Here is a 19,192-nt window from a genome sequence, read left to right on the forward strand (position 1 = left end):
TGATCAGCAACCATTTTGGGCCCGCTTGCGCCGCTTCTCCGGGGCGTCCGCGTTGTGCTCATCCAGTTGCTTTTGAGGTTCCGGCCCCCTCCAAACCTCTGAAGCGCTCCGTGCACGCGACGCGGCGGCGGGGTAGGCTGGAGCCCTCGCCGCGAGCCCTCTCCGCTGCCTGCCGGCAGCACAGCCGCGCCGACCTCCTCATCATGGCGGCGGCCGGGCGGGGAAGCCGGGCCGTGCGTCGCGTGCGTGCCCTCTCCCTCCCCTCCCCCTCCTCGGCGGCGGCGGCGGCGGCAGAAGCGGCAGCGCTCGCCATTGCCGCTGGTGGCAGGAGGCTGCGAGGAGCCGGCGCGGTCGCAGTCTCCACGGCGCAGGCCCACGGTAGCGCAGCCGCTCTGAGGTGAGTGCCCTACCGCGCAATCTCCAGCTATTTCAGCCCCGGCGCAGCCGCAACACGCCGCCCGCCCGCCGGCCGGCCGGCCCGCCCCGCAGCCGGCACCCTGCCGCCCCCGGCTCCGGGCCTGGGCCCCCGCCGGATTCGGCCCGCCTCGGACTGGGGGCCCCGGCCCGGCCCAGCCAAACCGCCACCCCGAGGATGCGCAGGCCGCACTAGGCCCCAGGCGTCCTGGCGGGCTCGGGAGGGAGGCGCTGCCCTCCCGAGAGCCCCAGGGTTCCGGCCTCCCCCGCCGCCTGGGGCTCTCGGGGCCGCGGCCTTCTCCCCGCCGTGGAACCCGGGGCCCGGCCTTCCCGCAGCTCGGGAGCGGGAGGCGCGGGAGAGTGCGCCGGGCCCGGGAGCGGGAGGTGGGCGGGCTGCGCGGGACCGGAGCCGCGGCTCTCGGCTCGCCCCCTCGGCCCTTCCCGGCTCTCGTACGCGGGCGGGCGGCGCGGTGGGGCCGGGCTGGGGCGCGGGAGCCGCTGTCTCCTGCGGGAGAGGAGGCTGGCTCTTTGGGCGACCTCTGAAGCTTCCCTCCTGCCGGGGTGGCGTGGGCTTGTTACCCAGGTAGACTGGGGGACGCTGGAATATGGCGTGTTGCCCACCTTCTTGCAAGTTAGGAGGTGGCCGGGGCGGCAGTTCGAGGAGGAGGGCGCAAAGTCCTTTTGTACGCAGAAATAAGGAGCGACATTGTGTTTTCTTCCCCAGCTGAGATGTGCCCGCGGAGGGGCCGCGGTTCTTCCTGTGCCTGGGGTGGTGGTCCCCTGGGTGAGGGAGAGGGGGAGTGGCACGCCCCTCCGAAGGAACCGAACCTTTTGCCACTGGAAAGACAGGGGCTCTGAGATGGCCGTGTGCATGGTATTTTCCCATATCCCCAGACCTTTTCGGGTTTGTCATTGAATGTTGTGCACTCCATCGTGCAATGATGTCTGCTGCCTCTCTCACCTGTTGTGTCGTGGCTGCTGGTCCCAAAGTTTCTGCAGTGTATTTGGCTGTGCCCACCAGAACTTGAAGTTGTTTAAAAATCTTAATACTTGGGGGGCTTCCAGTGATATCTGCTCCAACCAGTTGGAGGAGCTGTTGCCTGCTCTCCATTCTTCTTAAGCATTAGATTAGAATATATTAATTGCTTATTTTAGAGCTGGTGTCAATCGTGCTGATTTCTTTATGTGGTCAGAGCAAAATTCACATTTTTTTAAGTGTTCAGAGACTGCGTATTGAGAGACGCATAAGGAGAAAGGTAGTGTGAGTGAGCCTGTCAGCTTGGGCAGTGTTGGGCAGAGCTTTTGTCCCGGGACATCATCTGTGCTCACAGTGATCCTTTTTCCCATTCCATCTCAGCCTAGCCTTTTAAAAAATTATTTTTCTTTTGGGCTTGACCAGTAAGTAATTGGGAAAGGGGGATGCTGGACTCTTGGAGATGCTGTTTGTGTGTGTGTTTGATTCATTAGTATCCCGACTCCCTAAAATTGTATTTGACAGTTCTTGACAGGTTACCCCGTAAGAGTGAAAATATGACTAGTTCTCTCCGTGCATCTGAGTGTAATTTCCTTATTTTATGAGTCCGAAAGCAGACATAATTATCACATGCAATGTAGAATATTTACTCTTAACTTGGATCCTAAATTGTGGGCAGAATTTTTTTGTGTCAAGGGGCTTTTTTTTCTTTTGATAGGACTTAGTGGCTTTCAACAGGGTCCATGACCAAAAAAAAACAATAATCAGATTAAGAAAACTCTTTACGGCCGGGCGCGGTGGCTCACACCTGTAATCCCAGCACTTTGGGAGGCCGAGGCGGGGTGGATCACCTGAGGTCAGGGGTTCGAGACCAGCCTGGCCAACATGGTGAAAGCCCATCTCTGTTAAAAATACAAAAATTAGCTGGGCGTGGTGGCAGGCGCCAGTAATCCCAGCTGCTGGGAGGGGCGGGGGCGGGGGCGGGGGCTGCCGAGGCAAGAGAATCGCTTGAACCTGGGAGGCAGAAGTTGCAGTGAGCCGAGATCGAGATCGCGCCATTGCACTCCAGCCTGGGGGACAAGAGCGAGACTTCATCTAAAAAAAAAAAAAACAAAAAACAAAAACTCAATCTTTTGGCTCATCCTTATTTGAAGTCCTTTAATTTCCTCACACAGCCTCAAACTCGACATATAGGAGGGAAAATGACTTTTTGCTTAGTAGTCAGTGGTCATAGTCTCCTGTAACAAAGAAAAGTTCTTATCCCCAGGTCGGCAATTTTTGTGGAAATAGTTCTCTTTTTCTTTTTCTTTTCTTAGACGGAGTCTCACTCTGTCACCCAGGCTGGAGTGCAGTGGTGCGATCTCGGCTCACTGCAACATCTGCCTCCTGGGTTCAAGCGATTCTTCTGCCTCAGCCTCCCGAGTAGCCGGGATTACAGGCGTGGGCCACCATGCCAGGCTAATTTTTGTATTTTTAGTAGAGACGGGGTTTTGCCGTTTTGGCCAGGCTGGTCTCGAACTTCTGATCTAAGGTGATCTGCTGGGCTTGGCCTCCGAAAGTGCTGGGATTACAGGCATGAGCCAGTGCGCCTGGCCCAATAATTTTCTTGTAAAAATATGTATTTGTGTGTATGTGTGTGTGTGTGTACATACATATATATAATTTTTTTTTTTTTTAAGTTAGAGATGGGGATCTTGCTATGTTGCCTAAGCTGGCCTTGAACTCCTGGGCTCAAGGAATGCACCCACCTCAGCCTCCCCAGTAGCTGAGACTATAGGCAAGTGCCACCATGCTGGCAGTGGCTTCATAACATGTTTCAAGAAAATTTAGCTCCTGTGTTAAGAGAAGGAGCTATAGAAGTAGAAGATAATGAGGGCCCTTGTCCAGATATAGAAGGTTTAAAGGAGAAAGGATTTCAGATTTCCTTCTGAATTCCTGTGTATGTCGTTAGGACCCCAAATTGTAGGTTTTTTTGTTTTATTAAACGATAATTATGCACTTGTCTAATTTTGTTAGGGAACCGAAGGCCAACTTCCCATGATTTAAATACCTGAATTTGCATTGCCTGCACACTGTAGGTTCAACCAAATCTCTGGGTTGTCTTTAGAAGCATTTTATGTGAAATAATCACGAATGAGTGACTTGTTTTAAGGGAAATTTAAGCTCCTGTGGTCTGGGATTAAATTTTTATGCCTTTTCTTGTATGGAATAAGGCATTCAGTAAAGTTGAGGAATAATGATGAACAGTAATTACTGAAATTAAAATTTTTCCATGAGTATTTGAAAAGGCATGCTGATTTTTTGGTTTCTGGAGGGACTATGAACTGTCAGTCTTTAGAAACAGTCTACAGTCCTACCTCAACAGGAAGTTAATGTATACATTCAGCTTCTGTCAGATGTCTTTAGACAAGCCTGTTGCTTCATGCTGAAGCAGGCTTATTCATTCACACAGTGCCACTGTGAAAAATTGGAGGGTGAGGGGAAACTCCCTGGGCTGTTGAATTTCACAAATGTCTACTTTAACCTCAAGAGTTTAGATGCGCCCTTTCTGGGCCAGTAATCGTCTAGGAAATGGGATATCTGAATTTAGATGTTTGTGTGTGACTATGTGTGATGCTTATTAATATGTATATAGAGTATTTGGAAAATCAATCTTAAAATGCAAATCTTTGATTTTGTAAAAAACATTTCAGGAAATGTTCTATACTAAAATACATTTTCTTTATGTTCTTTCATGTTTTCCTTGATAGCTAAAGCTAGTGTTTTCAGCCTGAGCTTACCCAAATATAATTTTCCATGAATGCTTAGTAAAACAGCAATGAAAAAGGAACCCACTTGTTATTTTAGAAACATTTTATTTAGACCAAGTCCAATGTTTTTTGAGTCTCAAGATACATGTTAATTTTTGTGCCTTGTGTATCATATATTTCCTTCCTTATTAACTAGAGGGTGGATTACCCACTTTCTTGGGTTTTCAGTTAGTACTTTTATCCATCAGTTTTCTACTAAGGTAAACAGACTGGAAGATAAATAGTAAAAGGAGGTGAAACAAATCAATTTCAGGTGTTTCCAGGAGATTAAAACCATATTGAGCTATTGGAAACTTTTAATCCTCGAGCAACAACAATGCTTTGTTTGAAGTTATTTTAGTGCAATATGGACAAAACTTGGGAAAGGAATTTTTGACTGCTCAAGAAAAATAAGTGGATTGCTTATACCTTAGAATATATATATATACACACACACACACACATATATATATTTTTTATTTTTTCAAAAGTGCACTTCAGAATTGGGCTAATGTATTTTCAGCCCGACTTAATGCAGTGTAGTTAGCAAAACATCCAAAAGGCTTCATCATGTTGTGGTCTTTAGGCCTAAAATGTTTTAAAATGTGAACATTTATGTGATACCAAGTAAACTTTCTATGACCCAAAGAAGGGCTAGAAATAAAACTTTACAGAGATGTTCTAGTATATTAGAAAACAATGGCTGGTTATGGTGGTTCATGCCTATAATCCCAGCACTTTGGGAGGCCAAGGCAGGAAGATTGCTTGAGGCTAGGAATTCTAGACCAGCCTGGGCAATGTAGTGAGATCCTGTCTTTACAGAATATTTAAAAAAACAAAAAACAAAAAACTAGCTGGGTATGGTGGCATATGCCTATAGTTTGAGCTATTCAGGAGGCTGAGACAGGAGAATCACTTGAACTTAGGAGTTTGAGGTTGCAGTGAGCATAATCATGCCATTGTGTTCCTGCCTGGGTGACAGTGCGACCCTGTTTCTTAAAAAAAACTAGTTGCTGTTAAGGTAGGCCTACCACATTTGTAATCTCTTGAGGCAAATCTGTGTTGTTTCTCTAAGAGCAGTCACTTAGAAGATAATCTGACAGTAAGGAATGGTCTACTGAATCCCGGATCTGGTAGTCTGCCTTGCCCAATCACAACATAGTTTGTGTAAAACTCCAACTGCTGCTGAACCATCAGATAATTTCTTGAGGAAGCCGTTTCTCTTAAGGAGAAGTGTGTGTGTGTTGGAGGGAGTGTTGGTGGGGAGAAGAGGGGTAAAGAGAAGATGATACTAGTAAAATAATCTAGTTTTATAGGTTGGGATGATCACTGGAATTTTTTAGGGGAAATATTCTCAAAAAAAGTTGTAAGAGCTACTTTTATATGGGTTATCAGTTTGGTGATTTAGACTATAGTAATTGCATTGTTTAGTATGCATTGTATTTCGATTAATTCATGCATGCTGATTTCTGTGGTAACAAATGTGAAAAGTTTGGCTGATGCCTTAAGTGGACATTTTCTTAAGAACTCTTTAAGTGGTGCCTGTTGGGATAAACTATGCCAAGCCATTTTCTGAATCTTCATGAAGAATGAGCTTTGTATGCATATATATTAAGACAGTTTTTAAAAAAAGAGCATGTATTTTACTGTTGGTAATTGTTAAAGTTTTTGCTTTTTAGAACTTTTAAGAGTCCGTTTTGTTGCTGCTACTGAATGCTAATGTGGTTAGGCTGGCAGCTAAACCTACAAAGAACAAGGGGAAATGAGGAAATGTCCCCATGAAACATTGCTTAAAACTGAGCAGTGGACTAGAAATGGGGAGTTGGGGACTAGGGGACCTGATTCTTGTTTTATGTTCAAAGGAGAGTGAAGCATTCTCTCCATTGAGAAATAACCTCCTTAAGTGTATTCTCACTTTGGAGTTTTGCCACTCATTCACCTGACGATGATTAAAGATATACCACATTCTGGGCATGTGCTAGGTGCTAGAGTAACAAATCTTGGGCCTTGTCGTGTAGAGCAGAAAGGTATGGGCTCAACTAGCTATGTTACAACTTCTAGAGAACCAAAATAAGCAAACAAAGAGTGGTGTGGGATTATAGGAGGAGGGAGAAATTCCTTCTAGGGAGAGGAGAATGATACACAGAGAAAAGTGAGGTTAGGGAAGACTTTTCACATAGGGGAAGTTTGAGTAGGACTTGGAAGGGGGAGTAGCTGCATTACTGATGGAGAAGAGGGGCTGAGAGGAAGGGCATCAGTAGTCTGATTTGAGAACTAGCAAGTGGATTTTGCTCGACTTGGAGAATAGTGGAAAGTGAAACTGATAAGGTTGTGGCCGTATTGGGAAGAGTTTGTAATTCCATGCTCATGAGTGTGAACTTTATTCTATAGGCATTTAGGGACTGTAAGAGGTTTGAGTAGGACATCCACTCTGGTTTTTAAAAATATGACATGTAAAGATTTGACTAGAGACTTGTGAGAGTATTGAATTGTGATGTAAAAGGACATCGATTCTGGGGATAATTTTTACTTTACAGTTGTCAGATTTGAGTGACAATTGAGTAAAGAGTTAAAGATTATAGTGTGGTTATTGGGTGATGATGATGCCTTTAAGATAGGGAATGTATAGGAAGAACAGAATTTGAGGAGGAAGGTAATAGAGTATGATTCCAGATGTGTTTAGATATCTGGGAATCAAGAAAGGTCAAGTAAGTACCTGGGTATTTCGGCTGGAGCTCAAGGGGACATTGGGATAAATTAGGGGATTTGCATTCATCAGTATAATGCCATATAGAAACTGCAGAAAGCCAGGCATGGTGCCTCACACCTGTAATCCTAACACTTTAGGAGGCCAAGGCAGAGGATCACTTAAGGCCAGGAGTTCAAAACCAGTCTGGGCAACGTAGTGAGACCCTGTCTCTACAAAAATTTAAAAAATTTGTCAGGTATAGTGGTAGCCACCTGTGGTCTCAGCTACTCGGGAGGCTGAGGCTGGAGGATGACTTGAGCCCAGGAGTTTGAGGCTGTAGCAAGCTATGATAGGGCCACTGCACTCCAGCTTGGGTGTCAGAGTAAGACCCTGTCTATAAAAAGAAAGAGAAAATAGTACAGATTGAGTATCCTTTATCCAAAATGCTTAGGACCAGAAGTGTTTTGGAGTTTTTTTTGACTTTGTAATGTTGGTATACATATAATGAGATACCCTGGAGATAGGGCCCAAATCTAAACTTGAAATTCATGTGTGTTTCATATACATCTTACAACCTGGATGCAGTTTTATACAATATTTTAAATAATTTTGTGCAGGGAACAAAGTTTTGATTCCATTCTGACTGCAACATGTCACCTGAGGTCAGGTGTGGAATTTTCCACTTGTGGCATCATGTCAACACTCAGAAAGTTTCAGATTTTGGAGCATTTCAGATTTTAAACTTTTGGATTAGGAATGCTTAACTGTATCAGGAGTGAAGGAAAAAAACTAAGGGCAACCTTGAAGAGCATCTACATCTGAGGGTCAGGTAGAAGAATAGAAACCTATGAAGTAAGTTGAGAAAGAATGGCTAAACAGATAAGGTTATAGGGTTGAAGAAGCTGAAGAGAGGGATTAAGTGAATACTGACAGGGAAGTTAGCCGTGTGAAATACCACAGAGTTCATTGGTTTGGAGGGCAATGCCGGAGGATCGCTTGAACCCAGCACTTCAAGACCAGCCTGAGCAACATAGCAAGACCTCGTATCTATTAAAAAAAAAAATCATTGGGATAAAAACTGGACTTGGTATACGTGTATATATATATATATACACATATATATGTATGTATTGTTTTGCTGGGAACCATGATAGTTTAGACAGAATAGATTTCTAGAGCATTACTAAATTCAGGGGTAGGTCCTACAGAATCTAACTTAGTAGAAGACCCATGCTTAGAAATAGGTCCTGTTCCTCCATGTCTCTCTGCAATGGGAGTTGCAGCTTAAATGCTTTGGGAGATGACCCGCAATGACAAGGCTGCCTAAAAATCTCCATATTGTTTGGGTTTTTTTTGTTTTTTGTTTTGCCTTTTTTACATTGTCTTAAATTCTGAGAATTGGAGATTTCATTTGAGTTGACAGTGTCTTAAAATACAAATACCTCTTGCAGAGTTTTGAGGTTTTATGATATTAATATGTTAAGTATGGGGGTTTTTAACCTGGGGTTTTCTGGTTCTGGGGTTTATATATTTTGGCTGTGTGACCCTGAATCCCTTAAAATTGTATGAAAAGTTACGTGTGAGTGCATGTGTGATTTTTCTGGGGAGAGGGTCCACAACATTTATGAAATTTTTCAAGGGGGCTGTTGACACACGGAAAAGTCAAGGGCCTTTACTAAATGTTAATGATTAAATCAAGTGTTGGTTGTGTTCGTTGGCTGAAATCAGTTATCTCAACAAGTGAGATAGATCAAGGGAAAGAAATCTTGAGTAGGTGTCTCAGGTGAAGAACTTTGGAAAGATACGAGGAACTTCTTAGAAATGGGAGTAGGAGCACCAGAAGGAAGGTAGGAGGAATGCCAAAGCAAAGCTTAACCAATTTCAGAATTTTGTCAAGTCTCTGGATTGCTTGGTTTTTTTATACTCTAGGACTGACACTTAGTATATGTTTATTCATGCACTGTAGATACAGTAGGCTTTGTGGGGTAGGGGAATCAAATCACTTTTTTTTTTTTTTTTTTGAGACAGAGTCTCGCTCTGTCACCCAGACTGGAGTGCAGTGGTATGATCTTGGCTCACTGCAACCTCTGCCTCCCGGGTTCAAGCGATTCTTCTGCCTCAGCCTCCCAAGCAGCTGGGATTACAGGCGCCTGCCACCAAGCCCAGCTAATTTTTTATTTTTAGTAGAGATGGGATTTCACCATATTGGACAGGCTGGTCTTGAACTCCTGACCTTGTGATCCGCCCGCCTTGGCCTCCCAAAGTGCTGGGATTACAGGCGTGAGCCACCGCACTGGGCCCAAATTACTATTGTTTTAAAGGGAAAATGTTTTGAAAGAAAACAAATTGATAGATTGTGCTTGTTGGAAAAAAATTTTTCTACCAAGCTGGCTCATCTGTCAGAAAAAATTCATTTTTAAGTTAGGTGTTGCTTATGCTTTGGAAAAAATTTTAAATGCACAAATATTTCAGTCTAGTGATATGGGGCAAGACATTTATTTTCTCCTTGCAAATTTTTTCTGACCATGAAATGAAAATACCGTTGATGGTTTTTGTAGCGTCTTTCTGAAATATGACGATTATGGAATACTTTGAGATCCAGGATGATTTAATGCTAAGAAATTGCTGGCATTCACATTTCTAAAGTCATGAATAAAATTAAGAAATTCAAGCACATTATGTGTTCACTAGATCTTACTTGATTTCCAAAATATTTCTTTTTGAAATTTTAGATAATTGGTAATTTTTACTTCCTTCTGCTAATCTTTGCATCTTTGAAATTAGATTAGGAGGCAGTTTTGTCAGCTAGGCCCTAGTTTCTGGGGCAGTGATATCCGTACTTTTGCTTGCCACCCTCAAAGTAAATTAATGCCACTTGGGATTAATTTGTGATTTTTCTGGGGAGAGGGTCTACAACTTTTATTTATTTTACCAGTAGTCTTGGTAAATACAAGAATGATATGAATAAATATGTTGGGTAATCTTAAACTTGTGTTATGTGATTTGTAATTAGCTTGTGTTTGTGGATGATCTTTACATTCAGTAAATCTCCAAAGAGGGCCCAGATAGAATGGAGTATTTTGTCTTTTCCTTTGGGAACTTTTTTTGGTTCTTTCTTTCATTAAACAATTATGAAATAAAATTTTTGGTAACAGATCTTCCATGTAAAAATAGCCCACAAATCAAAGAACTAGCCAAGATTTGCTAAGTAAGAACACATCATGGAATACCATCATAGAACTAGTATCTTACCCCAAAACTAGCTGTAGGTGCTAAGTCTAAAGAAGAAGTAATTCTGATATGTTACCAGAATTATGTGGTAATGCGACTGAGTGTTAAAATTGTTGTCTTCTTTAATTTTTGGCTCTATTATTTTAAATTTTTTTCTCCATAGAATTTTTTTTTTTTTTTTTTGAGATACTATCTCGCTCTGTCGCCCAGGCTGGAGTGCAGTGGCATGATCTTGGCTCACTGTAACTTCCGCCTCTCGGGTTCAAGCGATTATCCTGCCTCAGCCTCCTGAGTAGCTGGGATTACAGGCACCCGCCACCATGCCGGGCTAATTTTTGTATTTTTAGTAGAGACAGGGTTTCACCATGTTGGTCAGGCTGGTCTCGAACTCATGACCTCATAATCTGCCCGCCTCGGCCTCCCAAAGTGCTGGGATTACAGGTGTGAGCCACCGTGACCGGCCAAAATGTATTTATAGTGAAAAATTTAGAAGAAAAGCACCCCCCATTAGTGGTTGTCTTTGGTCTATAAGCTTATAGGTGATTTTCATGTTCTTTCTTATACCTTCCATTGTTTTTCAAGTTATCCTTAATGAAAATGCATTAGCTTTTACGAGCAGAAAAAATAAACATAAATACAGATAACACAATTATGGCCCTAATGACTTCACTGTCAGATTTTGGATAGGCAAGTTACTTGTCTTTACTGGGCCTTTTCCCCCATTTGAAAAATGAGGAGGACAGAAATGATATTTAAATTTTCTTCTAAATTAAAATTTCTTCCAAAATCGATTCTAAGTCCATGTTACATGTTAAACAATAAATATATTTTTCTCTTAATGGAAAAAGCTATGTCATGTTCATTGTAGAAAAACAGAAGAAAATTAAAAATAATTCTACAATGCAAAGATACTTTAATATGCATGGTTTAGATATTTTTCTTTCTTTTCTTTTCTTTTTTTTTTTTTTGAGACAGCGTCTCGCTCTGTTGCCCAGACTGGAGTGCAGTGGCACAATCTTGGCTCACTGCAACCTCCGGCTCCCAGGTTCAAGCGATTCTGCCACCTCAGCCTCCTGAGTAGCTGGGATTACAGGTGCCCGCCACTGTGCCCAGCAGATTTTTGCATTTTTAGTTGAGACAGGATTTCACCATGTTAGCTAGGCTAGTTTCGAACTCCTGACCTCAGGTGATCCGCCCACCTTGGCCTCCCAAAGTGTTGGGATTACCAGCTTGAGCCACTGTGACCAGCTGGTTTAGATATTTTTCTAAGCACACATGGATATACACAATACATATTCACACTATCAATTTATTTTTACCTTGAAACATTCTTAATGAGACAGTTACAGATCCATTTGTTTTAATGAAACGTAAAAGATATTTTTAAATTTTCTCTCCTAATACATATTTGTTGAGGAAATGCTTACCATTTCATACTCTTTATGGTCTTGCTGAGGTAAGGGTAACTTGGAGTAAGGGTGCAAGGGCTTGCCAATGAAAGCTAACTTAGTGCAGAATGAAAGCTAAATCCTGGGTTAACCTCGATTTCGTTCACATATTAACTTGCTTTTTCTTGACTCTGCCATGATACTTCCTGAGCTAAGATTTCTATTTGCAGGTTAGTTTCTGAAGTGAAGAACCTTGTCTCAAGATAGCATTGGTCTTTTATTTTACCCTGGGACCTTCTGAGTTACTCCAATTGTCAGCACGTGAAATATTAGTAGTAGCAATAGTATAATACAGTAGTGTTAAAAATACCTGTGTTTTTTTTTTTGCATTATCTCTAGGGAGTTCAAAAGATTTTGTATAGATAAAATATAAATATTCAAAATGCTGTGTAATCCAACTCATACACTCAGTGAAATATGTGATATATATAATTCTAATTCTGTGTAAAGAATAACTGGAACTTCCTCAAAGGTATCTTTCTTAAAAATTTTATATGGTAGAATCCTATTTAGAGCTAGTAGTGTAACCCAATTTTCCTGCCTACTCATTTAATTCTGTTTTTAATCCCTCTGGTAACTGATTTGTTTTTGTTTTTATTTTTTATACAAAATGGAAAGCAAATCTAGGGTAAATCGTTTCTTAGTGACTGCATTTAGTATCTAAAGTAATGTCATTTTTTTCTCTAAGTATAGTAAAGCCTGTAGAGGTGACGATGACAAAGTCCGACTTGTTTATTCTCTTCCCTTCTACTTTGAAAGATTAAGATCTTTTCCAAAAGAAGAACTTTTAGAATGTATGCTTCACAAGATTCTTAAATCACTATCTTCCAGACATGGCGGGAGGTAGAGAATCTGAGAATAAAAAGTGCAAACTTTTTCTCTCTTAAACTTCTGTATCTGAAAGGTATGAAAGCAAGAGCTAATTCTCACTTGAGAATCCACCACAATGGTTGCTTTCATTCTGAAGAAATCCATTTTGTAGCCAAATGGTATGGTATTTTCCATCTGAGAATACAGAACCTGTGGATATGGAGGCCCAGCTGAAAGGGACATGAGCATCTGTGGATTTTGATTCACCCCCAGATACCAAAGGATGACTAAATCCATCAGGTCTCTGCTCAAACATCATTTCCTTAGGGAAGTTTTACCTGGTCTCCCTCTTTTTTGCGTTTTTCCTTCATCATAGGTGGTCATATATATAATTTTACATTTGTTTGCATATTGCTTGATATATGTCTGTTCCACCAGATTGTAAGCTTCGTGAGAGTAGATACTGTGTTGGTGTTCATTACCAAGCACAGTGCCTGAGACATAACAAGCAGTATTTATTTGAATGATTGTAGAAACCTGGCAAAACTCATTTGTAATATTTTACTTTACTTAGGCTTTTGTGGTACTATCTAACATTTTATAATTTTAGGAACTCAGGATGGGAAGAGATTCTAAATCATCTAAGAAAGCTCTGCTCTCCAAAGTTAAAAGTCTTCAGTCTCTTCTTGAACACATCCAGTGATAGGAAACGTAACCACCTACCAAAAGTCTGGTTGGTCTTTAAGATATTTGGATGGTTGGAAAGTTTTTCCAACTGAAATTTCTCCCTGAACCTTTTTATTATTATTTTTTGGAGACAAGGTCTCTGTGTTGCCCAGGCTGCTCTCAGACTCCTGTGCTGAAGGGATCCTCCTGCCTCAGTCTCCCAAGTGGTATCCCTAAAATTTTTACCTACTGATTTTACTCTGTTCTCTAGGGCTTGCAAAAGCAAGTATAGTTTTCATTTTCCTTATTGTCCGAGTCGTCCCTATTTTAGTTTACATATCCCTAGATCCTTCAACCTTGGGAAGGCAATAGGGAATGCTGGAGAGAGAGAGTTTGTGGACTGCATTCGTTTCCTGGGGCTGCCATAAAACCACAAACTTAGTGGTTTCAAGAAACAGAAATGTATTCTCTCACAGTTCTGGAGGCTAGGAGTCTGGAATCAAGGTGTTCACAGGGTGGCGCTCCCTCAGGAGACTCTGGGGGAGAATCTGTTCTTTGTCTCTTCCAGCCTTTGGTGGCATTCCTTGACTTGTGGCTACGTCACTCCAGTTTCTGCCTCCATGGTCTCATTGTCTCCTCTCCGTGTAATCTCTATTTGCTTCACCCTTAAAAGGACACTTGTCACTGGATTTAGAACCCACCTAGGTATTTCAGGATGATCTCAAGATCCTTAGTTACATCTCTAAGGACACTTTCTTCAAATGAGGTAGTATTCACAGGTGCCAATGGTAAGCATGTGAACATATCTTTTTGGGAGCCACAGTTCAACCCACTATAGGAGCTCTGGGCTTAAATTCTGTTAATGTCACTTACTAAGTTTGCAACCTTGAGCATGTTACTTAACTTTTCTGAGTCTGAATCGTCTTAATTTTATTTATTTATTTTTAAATTTATTAGTTTTTTAGAAACAGTCTCTGTCTCCCCAACTGGAGTGCAGTGGCTCAGTCATGGCTCACTGTTGCCTTAAACTCCTGGGCTCGGGCAATCTTCCTGTCTTAGCCTCCTGAGTAGCTGGGACTGCAGGCATGTGCCACCATGCCCGGCTAATGTTTTAATTTTTTTTTTTTTTTTGAGACGGAGTCTCGCTCTGTTGCCCAGGCTGGAATGCAGTGGTGCGATCTCGCCTCACTGCAAGCTCCGCCTCCTGGGTTCACGCCATTCTCCTGCCTCAGCCTCCCGAGTAGCTGGGACGTCGGGTGTGTGCCACCACACCTGGCTAATTTTTTGGTATTTTTAGTAGAGATGGGGTTTCACCATGTTAGCCAGGATGGTCTTGATCTTCTGACCTTGTGATCCACCCGCCTTGGCCTCCCAAAGTGCTGGGATTACAGGCATGAGCCACCACGCCCAGCCCCATGTTTTAATTTTTGTTTTAGAGACAGGGTCTTACTGTGTTGGCCAGGCTGGTCTCAAACACCTGGCTTCAAGTGATCCTCCCACCTTGGCCTGCCACAGTGCTGGGATTACAGGCATGAGCCACCATCCCTGGCTGAATTGCCTTAATTTTAAGACAGGGACAATAATGCCTTTATTATTGATTTGTGAAGATATAAGGAAAATTCATATTAAATACTTGGCACATGGTAGCTAACTCATTCAATGTTGCCTTCGACATACAGTAGTTGCACTACTGTCAGAGTCCCTGAGTATCGTGTGTGGCCTAGAACCCAGCATGAGTTGTAGGGCTGGTCCGATAAGTACAGACTGCAGTGGCTCTGATTTTTTTTTGCGTTCTGGACATCATTTAGCCAACTGTGAGGCAGTCTAAGTTTGAATTAGGTTTATCTGTAGCCACATCATAAGATTGGCTCATTAAACTTAGAATTGGTTAAAACCTCCAAATCTTTGTCATTGGTGATTGAACTTATATTGGATAAAGTATTTGGATGCAGGGGCACCCTCTAACATATTACATTGTGTGTTACAAGTGTTACATTAAGTCATACTGCGTAGTGCATAGTAGGAGCTGAATGAATGCTGAATTTAATGTTACTGGGTGACTTAAAGGAGCATTTAAACTTACCTACTTTGGTGCTATCAGATTTCTTAAATGCTGTGATGAATACAAAAAGGGGAAGAAGTAGCAACTACACCAATTACGTTGGGCAGATGGATGCATCTTTATTCTCCTTCTGTGATCAGGAAATCAGGTACTCCTTCAGGTAATCAATGGCTGATCACCTTCAGGTTGATGGACAGCTTGCTTTTGATGCTTCTGTCAAGTGTGAGATGTGTATCCATTGCTAAAGTAACAAATGTACATCTAATGATTTTCATATCTACTAGTATTTTTGGAATTTGCATTTGATATAAAAGACTAGAGAAATGGGTGAAGTGGTATTTTTAAAATATTCAAACTAGGTTGGTGTGGTTTCTAATAAGTATTACATGCACATGGTTAAAAGGAATACAGTAAAAAGTGGGTTTCCCAGTTTCCCTTTCTGGAAACCACCACTACTAGCAGTTTCTTGCGTATTCTTCCACGTAGGCTAAGCAGAAATTTTGTGTTTGTGTCCTTCCCTTTTTAAAACACAAATGATAGCATATATGCATATGGTTCTCCAGAAAGTGCTTTTGTTAATTAATTAATTTTTTGAGACAGGATCTCCCTCTGTTGCTCAGGCTGGAGTGTAGTTAGCACAGTCTCGGCTAACTGCAGCCTCAGTCTCCCCTGCTCAAGCAGTCCTCCCGCCTTAGTTTCCCCAGTAGCTGGGACTACAGGTGCCTGTCATCATGCTTGGCCATTTTTTTTTCTTTTTATTTTTTCCGTAGATAGAAGGTCTCACCATCTTGCCCAGGCTGGTCTCAAACTCCTGGGCTCAAGCAATCCTCCAAAGTGTTGGGATTACAGGCATGAACCACCTTGCCCAGCAAAAGTGCTTTTTTAAAAAAGAGTAACATTTTGTATCCTGATCCTCAAGACGTTTGTAGGACTCCAAGTTTTTTGTCCTGTTGTTGATAGGGCACCAAATTCCATAGCTTTCCATTACAATTTATTGTGTGGGGTGCATTTCCAAGAGAATTGACTATTATATATAGTCTTTTGTGAAAGAATTGTCCTTATAGGCTGACTCAGTTTCTACCAGGGAAATAAAACTAATTTTAATTCAGGTCACTTATTTAGAAAGCAAGTAAAGAAAAACCCATCAATTGAAATTAGTTTAACACATTATCTTGGTATTGCTTGTACCCTTTTCATGGTTGCTAAATGAATGACTCATTTTGATTATATTGACAGCAGAGCTAAATAAATTATTTCAAGAGCCTGGTAAGTAGCATAGGTCTAGTTTAGGAAGAGCAGGAATGCCCAGGAATAGAAGGACTCTGGCAGTCATCACATTCTACCTTGGATTATTATTTGTGTTTTTTTCTCTCTTACTATACCATAAGCCAATGGTTCTTTTTTTTTTTTTTTTTTGAGACGGAGTCTTGCTCTGTCGCCCAGGCAGGAGTGCAGTGGCATGATCTTGGCTCACTGCAAGCTCTGCCTCCTGGGTTCACTTCATTCTCCTACCTCAGCCTCCCAAGTAGCTGGGACTACAGGCGCCTGCCACCACGCCCGGCTAATTTTTTTGTTTTTTTAGTAGAGATGGGGTTTCACCGTGTTAGCCAGGATGGTCTCGATCTCCTGACCTCGTGATCTGCCCGTCTCGGTGGTTCTTAATCTTTGCTCTCATGACCCTTTTACTCATAAAAATTATTGAGGACTCCAAATACAATAGCTTTTATTTATGTATGTTATAACTTTTGATACTATATTAGAAATTAAAACTGAGAAAATTTAAAAGTGCTTAATTTAAAAAATAACCCTATACATGTTAAAAAGTTAATATTTTAATTATGTTACTATTTTATGAAAAACAACTTTTTCAAAACAGAACACTTTAGTGAGAAACATTATATTTTACAGTTTTTGCAAATCTCTTTAATGTCTGGCTTAAGAGAAGACAGCTGAAGTCTCATCTGCTTTTGCACTCAGTCTGCTGTAGTATGTTGCTTTGGTTAAAGTATAAAAAGAAGATCTGGTCTCATACCAAATATGTGGTTGGAAGAGTATTTTAAGAGCCTTTTCAGATAATTGTGGATATTCTTTGATATATTAAAACTCAGCAGTGGTAGTTTCTTAAAGATGAGTTGCAATGTGAAATCTGAAATGGTAACTACTCTTACATTAAAACCTATTGGTTTATCATGCTCTATGAATGGATATTTTAACTGATGCATGATTTCATAACATCATCTATTGGTAATTTGGAAAATATTAATTCATCAAGTTTATGGAGATCTTTCAAATATTGACACAAAAATCACATTCTTTAACATCACCACCAGTCTCGTCAGAAAAGGCTTTTAAGTAATGGAAAACTATTAGACTTACTGTAGCAGATACAAGTTTTCCAAAATTCTAATTATCACTTCAAATATCAAATTTCCATCGTTGGCAAAAAATATTGTCAGTTGTTTTCCTTGAAGTGACAGACCCACTTTTAATTTTTGAGAAAATGTCTGTCAAATACCGAGGTCTGAAGAACAATATAGTTTGTCTGTCAGCCACTCTTTGGAGTAAAAATTGTATTCCTTGTGAAAAAAAGCAGCTAATTCAGCTTGCAACATAAAACATAGCACACACCCTTTTTTTTTTTTTTTTCCTGAGATGGAGTCTTGCTCTTGTCACCCAGGCTGGAGTACAGTGGCGCAGTCTCAGCTCACTGCAACCTCCGCCTCCCGGGTTCAAGCGATTCTCTGCCTCAGCCTCCTGAGTAGCTGGGATTACAGCTGCCACCACGCCTGGCTGAATTTTGTACTTTTAGTGAGACGGGGTTTCGCCATGTTGGCCAGGCTGGTCTTAAACTCCTGACCTCAGGTGATCTGTCAGCCTCAGCCTCCCAAAGTGCTGGGATTACAGGTGTGAGCCACTGCACCCGGCCCGCACACACGCTTTTTGAGACAGCCATTTCTGAATGCAACAGAAAGCTTCTGAATGCAACAGAAGCGCTTTATGCATACTTTTCATTTGTTACGCAGAATAGTAAAAAGACATAACTCTGGGGAGAAGAGTTAATAAAATTAATAATATTTACTCTCATCAAGCACATTCTTAAATAAAATGGACTTTTTTCTCCTTTTTACCGTGAGCACATGAAGGTGAAAGATATAATGGCTACTAGTATAGTTTTGTGCTGTTAGCTTAAATTGTGCTAAGTGTCAGTAGTTTTACCCCACCATTGCTTTTGCATCGTAAGTGTAAATATAAATGCATTGAGAAAAGGCAAATAGCATCTTATTTATTATGAAAATAATTTTGACCTCATTGATCACTTGAAGAATCTCAAGGACCCCCAGGGTCCCATGGTTTACTTTGAGAACTGCTGTTAAGCTATTTGAGGGTCGAACTAATCATCCTAATATCCCCTTTCAGTTCCTGGTCCAGAACTTTACACAGAAAAGGTGCTCAAAGGATATTTGTTTAATGAATGTGGTATGCTGACATTTAAACAGGACAAAACTTGGTGAGTAAAATTAATGTAGGCAGTCTCCCATCCATTCAGGCAGCTTTTCCATAGACGTTTGTGAGAATAGAGTGAACAAATGGAATGTGGATGATATACACTTGGTAAATGCAAATGATGAAATAAAAGAACAAAATATAAGGTGATAGTACTTACAGAGCTAACAGTCTGAGCCTTGCCTGGCTCCTATTAATGAGTCCTCTACTTTCTGTGTCTTTAAATTTGTAATGGTCTCTTAGAGAGAGGATCCTCAACTAGGATGGATCTGACCTGAAAAGCAAACATTCAATTTAAATTTCAATAGTTCTCTGCTTGTGCTTGATCTAGTAATGTCTTTTCAAAAGGGATTATAGAAGGTGAATGTTAAATCATTTTGATTTTCCATAGTGAGTTAAGAAATACATTTTGTTGTTCCTCTTCAGCTTTCTAAGTAATATGTTGGGCTTCTTTCTTGTTTTGTCGTTGTGAGACATAGTCCGAGGAAACCTTTGTTTTCTATAAATCCTGATATTCTTTGGATTGGAAGAGGCGGTTTCCTGAATAAGAAGGAGTCTGACTACACTGGGTAAATTGTCAGATTATTTTGTCCTCACAGAAGTTAA

At 41.4% G+C, this 19,192-nt stretch overlaps 1 protein-coding gene across 8 annotated transcripts in view; it reads left to right on the forward strand.

The window, feature by feature from the left end:
* Positions 1–268: 268 nt before the first annotated feature.
* Positions 269–19,192, forward strand: part of NRF1 (nuclear respiratory factor 1) — a 145,312-nt gene continuing 126,388 nt past the window's right edge. For 2 of the 8 annotated variants that reach the window (XM_055392262.2, XM_055392267.2), the window contains exons 1-2: positions 333–397; positions 18,500–18,590. The gene's annotated coding sequence lies outside the window, so the exon portion shown is untranslated. The other 6 variants (XM_055392261.2, XM_063708766.1, XM_063708764.1 and 3 more) reach the window with 6 other exon arrangements.

This window comes from Gorilla gorilla, chromosome 6 (genome assembly GCF_029281585.2).
Source record: "Gorilla gorilla gorilla isolate KB3781 chromosome 6, NHGRI_mGorGor1-v2.1_pri, whole genome shotgun sequence".
In the NCBI taxonomy this organism is placed as follows: domain Eukaryota; kingdom Metazoa; phylum Chordata; class Mammalia; order Primates; family Hominidae; genus Gorilla; species Gorilla gorilla.